This window comes from Gavialis gangeticus, unplaced genomic scaffold (assembly GCF_001723915.1).
Source record: "Gavialis gangeticus isolate Ggan-Ray unplaced genomic scaffold, GavGan_comp1, whole genome shotgun sequence".
Classification (NCBI taxonomy): domain Eukaryota; kingdom Metazoa; phylum Chordata; order Crocodylia; family Gavialidae; genus Gavialis; species Gavialis gangeticus.
In genome coordinates, this window is record NW_017729029.1 from 530,427 (window position 1) to 535,876 (window position 5,450).

The following is a 5,450-nucleotide window of genomic DNA, read 5'->3' on the forward strand; positions in this document are numbered from 1 at the left end:
GTGTCCTCTGTGCCATGTTCCCCACGGTTTTTAACCTGTCCACCCTGGATGCCAGTGTAGCCTTGTGGGGACGCATAGCTTTCCTTGACATAGAGCTACACCCCCGCCCATTTTGTCCACTCCATCCCTCTTGTACAAGGTATAGCCGTCTATACCTGTGGCCCAGTCATGGTGGAGTCCCACCAGGTCTCCGTTATCTCTATGACATCATAGTTATTTGTGTTAAGCAGGAGGACAAGTCCTCCTGTTTATTCCCCAAACTCCAGGCATTTGTGTACAGGCATGCAAGTGTCCCTTTGGGGGCCCTTGCCTTGCCTACAGCTCGCTCCAGGGCTGGGTCAGGGTGGGCTCCCTTAAGTGCCTTGGCCTGTTTTCAGAACACTTTGGGTAAAGTGTTCTGGAAACAGGACAAATGTGGCGTTCCCCACCCTGGGGCATAAGGAGTTGCCAGTCCTCCAGCCACCCACAGCGCTCCTCACCCTTCTGCTCAGCAACCATGTGCATCTAACTGTGCTGAGAGGGCAGGGTGGGGTGGGACTGGAGTATCCTGTTTTGTGACTTGGAAAATATGGTCACCCCATCTCTGTCTTCCTCCTTCCAGATAGGAAAACTGGCATAGAAAAGGGGTATTGAACTCAGTAGCTTCTTGGTTCAGACCACTTAATCTGTCCTTTCCTCCAGCCTGTCCTATTCCAGAGCCTTCTCTACGTGTGTCAGGGCATCAGGCATCTGCCATATTGCTATTGTTAGAGCAGAAGAGTAGGATCAGAGCTAGCAGAGATCCAGTGTGTCTTGCTCTATGACTCCCTGAAGACAACAAAGCAGTTGGTTCCTTGTCCAGAGGGTACAGACAGCATATTTCATTTCTGCAGCTCTGAGGGGATGAGTGCTTTCTACCCTGATCTCTTTGGATGTTTACCTCTCAATGCATGACAAGGCTGAGAGGCCCAACTGAGGCTAATTAAAATGGTGAAGGAATTGAGCATGATCTGTGTCCTTCAATCTGAGTCAATCTGGATGAGAAGCAGCTGGTTAATGAGAGATTTTAAGCTTCCCTGTCTCGAATGGGAGTTGTTGGCAACAGTAGGGTTAACGAACACATGCTTTCAGGCTAGACTTGTCTGTGCAAAACCCAGGGCCTGACAGAATCTGCACAAATAGCCTTTGGGTTTGTATCTGACTCTTGCCTCCCACTGATTCATCTTATACGTTTGCTGAAGCAAAGCCTTAATGAACATGCCCATAGAAGGAGTGAAGCAGCCCCAGCCTGCCAGGACGCTGGTTGGAGCATCTGGGCTTGGTTTCCAGGAAGTGCTGCTGCATTGGCTTCCGGAGAGCTGCCGCAATGCCATTAAGCAACTTCTCCTCCCAGCAGCCACATGTTGATTTTGCTTTGATTAACTTGCTGCCCATCCTATTGCTTGCAGCAGCTTAAAGGCATCTTGCTGCCTGTCCCCTGCGCTTCAGACACTGCCTCTAGCTTAAGTGGATTGTCCCTCGTCTTGTGCTTAAGGGGCTCAATGCATTTCAGGCTGGGAAGCAACTCGTTTTTGCTTTCTCACCTCCTCCCCGGCCTGTGTTGAGGCATTGAAGGGTGCCAGTGTGGTGTGCCCTGCTGCTGTGGCAGTGCCCAAACACAGTGTGCTGTCAAAAGCAGTTTTCCCGCAGCTCCTGCCATGTCAGTGAAACAAATGCTGGCCCCAGGACTCAACCAACTCAGCAGGACAGAGCACTAACCATTTGGCAGCCAGTGAGCTCTCCTAACTGCAGGAGGATTTGTTTCATGTTCAAAGGTTCTCAGTGTTTCAGTCTTGGGAAATGAGACCTTGCCTTGGAAATGCTGCATTTTACTCCTCGGACTGGTTCTGGCTTTGGGGTATAGTGGGAGGTATATACCTCCTACCCTCCTATAATGCCACTCTCAGAGGCTCTAGGGTGCCCTGTTGGCAGCTGATCCCTACATGATTTCACCAGGCCTGGGCAACACTGCTCCTGGCTTAGCAAAACGAGTGTATTTTCCTCCTCCCTCCTTGGTGCCCTCCGAAGCATGGGGATAGTGGCTCGGATTTCAGTCCCTGCTGGGCTAAGCCCGTCTGTCGTCTTCATGCCATTGACCTGCCATTCACCAAGCTGTCTCCAAGTTTGTAGTGCGAGGGCAGGTCAGTGCCAAACAAACATGCTGGCGTCCTTGCCCGAGAGCTGCTGCCCATACATCTCTTGTATCTCTCGGTTCAAGGCTTTCTGATGAGATAAGCTGCTGGGCTGTTTGTTTGGACGTGCTCTTGTTTCGTGCTGTGTGTTGCTTGCACCAAGTCTAGTTCTTGTTGAACAAAGCAGAGATTGCAGGGTAAAGAAGGGGCAGTGCAGAGAGAATGAGACCTGCAGCACACAGTAAACCCACGGGCAGATCTAAGGGGTTTGCAGAGTCTTCGGTGGCTCTCCAGGGCTTGTTTACTGCTGGCAGTTAGAGGTAGCCTCATGTCACAAAATTTAGATTTAGCTTGGCGCTTTCCTGGCCTTTGGTGGGGTTCAGTACAGTCTACAATAGACTCAAACAGGGGGTGAAGGACTTGGCTGGGTCTGGTTTTCCACAGAACTTGGCTCAGGAGTTGGTTTGGGTCCATCTCCTGTTAAAAAAACGGCAGGGGGGAAGCACTGTACCACCACAGTGGCAGCCGTGTAAACAAGGACAATTCTACCTTGAGGGACGTGCCCTCTACATATAACACTTATTGGTGAGGGTAGTTTTCACAAACTATTACACAAATAAGTCAAAACAAGAGATTTTAATGTAGGGAAATCTATGCCCTCATCTCCCCTGCTGTCACCTATGACATACAGGATGTTCTTGATGCTTCGGGTATTGTGCCTTGAGGTTTTGCGTGAAGGTTTCAAGGGATGATGAGAGAGACTGTATGAATTCAGGGCACTGGACTCTGACCCTGGCAGTATTACTGTGAATGACCGAGAGCCCCATCCATGGTGGGCTTTGTCCATCTCTAACGTTCATGATCATGCAGATTTATAAACCGAGTTCGCTGGGTGCGGACTGTGTGTCTGTGTTTATTCCCCTTAGCACTTCTTTCCTGACCAACTCAATGGGCATATAGCAACTGCCTCACTGTGGGAAGCAGAGACTCCTTTTCTCGCCCCTGTAATGACTAGATCAGGTTAACACTGTACCTTGGCATTGCCCACTTGCCATCAGAAAATGTGCTGGGCTACACAAATTCTAATAAGGGAGCTTTGCAGCGGAGTTAACAGTCTTGTGCGGTGGCTGCTGAAAAGACCCGACTGGTTCACAGACGCTTGTGGATGAACTCCGGGCATGTTATAACCTTCTTTGTTTGGTTGCACATTATGATTTAGTGCATAGCACCTCCAGGCAGAGTTGGCCTTGGAGGGGGGGCAATGTGAGCAACTGCTCAGGGCACCATGGTCAGGCGGGTACCACACATGCACGCTTGCAGCAGTGCTCTCACGTCACATCACCCCACCCTAGCGGAGCCGTGCCCCAGGCAGGCGGAGTGGTGCCTGGTCCAGCCTGCCCTCCGCCCCCAGCTGCTGCTCAGGAAGAGTCAGGCCGGGCAGTGCAGGTGGCAGCAATCCCACCATGCCATTCAGCTTCCTTGCCAGGCTGCATCCAGTACCCATGCCCACCTGCCTCTGCCTGCAGCAGTGCTGCTGGTGGCGGGCGGTGGCACCAAAATACAAGGTCCTCAGAGTACCAGTTTGCCTAAGGCCAGCTCTGCCTCCAGGTGACACGTGGTTGTTCTGATCTGTGTTCCTATTTTCATAAGGCATTAAATCCCACTGTGTATAAAACATAGGATTAAGCACCGTCTTATTGCCCTCCACAGATAAAAAAACTGAAAGGTTTTAGCAGTGAAGGGCTTGATGTCCCTTCTGCTTGTGCTGGTCTCTCCCAGCTAACCCCTGACTTAGGTCAGTGTGGGGGAGAAGAGGAGCACATTCAGCACACGGGCTGGCAAGGGTCTGGTGCTGCAAGGTCTGTGGGGAACTCTTCTGGCAGCTGTGTGCATTACATGCCATGTAATGGAGACATGGTGTTTGAGGGGAGGCTTGGGGGACTGAGAGAGCCAGTGACTCCTTCGGAGGGCTCTGTAGCTAAGGAGTCCATGCAACTTGTTCTGCTGCTCATGCTGGCATTTCTGTTGTGTTTAAGTTCTGTGTTTTGTCGCTTCTGGACCAAAAGTGGAGCATCCTTTTTCTCTCCTTACCTCTTTGCATCCTTTCCTGTAAAGACAGTGATGCAGACCTTGCTGTCAATGGGAGCCCAGCCTGATAAAGGATGAAGAGGAAATCAGATAATCCTGGGAGTGTCTCACTGATGGTATGAGTACATCAGGGGGTGGGCAGGTACCTTTTGAGATAAGAATTTTCCTGAGACCCAAGGAGGGAGCCTGTTTTTCCTCCTAATCCTGGGTATCATTCCCTGAACACTTCACATCACCTGCATTTAACCTTAAAAGAGTAACTGAAAAAATGCCAATGGTGCATTTTAATTGCATATACTTGGGAATTCTTATCAGCACCTTTTTGGACAGGTAATTGGATATTTGGACTAAGTGTACTTTTCCTGGAAAGGTATTTACCTTCCACAGATATTTTCCAGTGTTATGTTAGAAGCTAGAACTCCAAGAACCAAAAGCCTTTCAGCTGAAAATGAGATTTTTGAATGGTTGAAATTTTTTTGCTGTTCAAAATGTGAGCATCTTGAGACATTTTCTGACAAGGTAGGGTTTTAATGCTGTAACTTCTCTCCCACCAAGGGGTTGAGTGATGGTTTATTACCTGTTTTTTTTTTAAACAAATGGGAGCCTAGAGAATTCCATTTTCAAAGGTTATCAGTAATGGTGGTAATTAATGCATCATTTTGTCAATAAACCTGATTAAAATGAATGTTATTAAAAACTGAACAGTTATTTGAAAATATGTATTTTAGGAATAATTCAGTTTCCATAAGAACTATTAAAAAATCATGACAATGCTGGATTTGTATCACCTTGGGGGCCACGGATCACTTCTAGGTCAGGGGTAAGGCAGAGGGCAGGCTCAGTAAGTATTGTTGCTCTCAGAACTGTATTTTGCTTGCAGGATAAACTGAGCATTTAAATCTCTAGGGTTATCATTACTACTAAATTCCATGTTAATTGGAAGGACTTGCATCAATTTGTGCTTCTATAGCATTTTTCAGCTCCGGATTTCAGAATTCGTTGACTGAGTCCAGCCCCCTTTTCCTCCCCCTCCCAGTGAGGTAGAAAGCTGAGCCCCAGAGGGGCAATGTGGTTTACCTATATTTACAAAGTGCCTGAGTTGAGTATACAACCCAAGGCTCCTACCCCACTGCTTTAAGCATCTGGACACGGTCTCCTCTTGAAGAAGCAACTAGAAGCCTGGAATAAAAATGTCCTCATCGACTATCCCAC

The 5,450-nt window shown here is 48.6% G+C and overlaps 1 long non-coding RNA gene across 1 annotated transcript in view; it reads left to right on the plus strand.

The window, feature by feature from the left end:
* Nucleotides 1-1,868: 1,868 nt before the first annotated feature.
* The window catches only part of LOC109300449, a 20,488-nt gene continuing 16,906 nt past the window's right edge, over nt 1,869-5,450 (plus strand). Inside the window, exons 1-2 of the long non-coding RNA XR_002098236.1 lie at nt 1,869-1,881; nt 5,081-5,083. This is a non-coding gene — a long non-coding RNA (uncharacterized LOC109300449). The remainder of the gene's footprint in view (nt 1,882-5,080; nt 5,084-5,450) is intronic.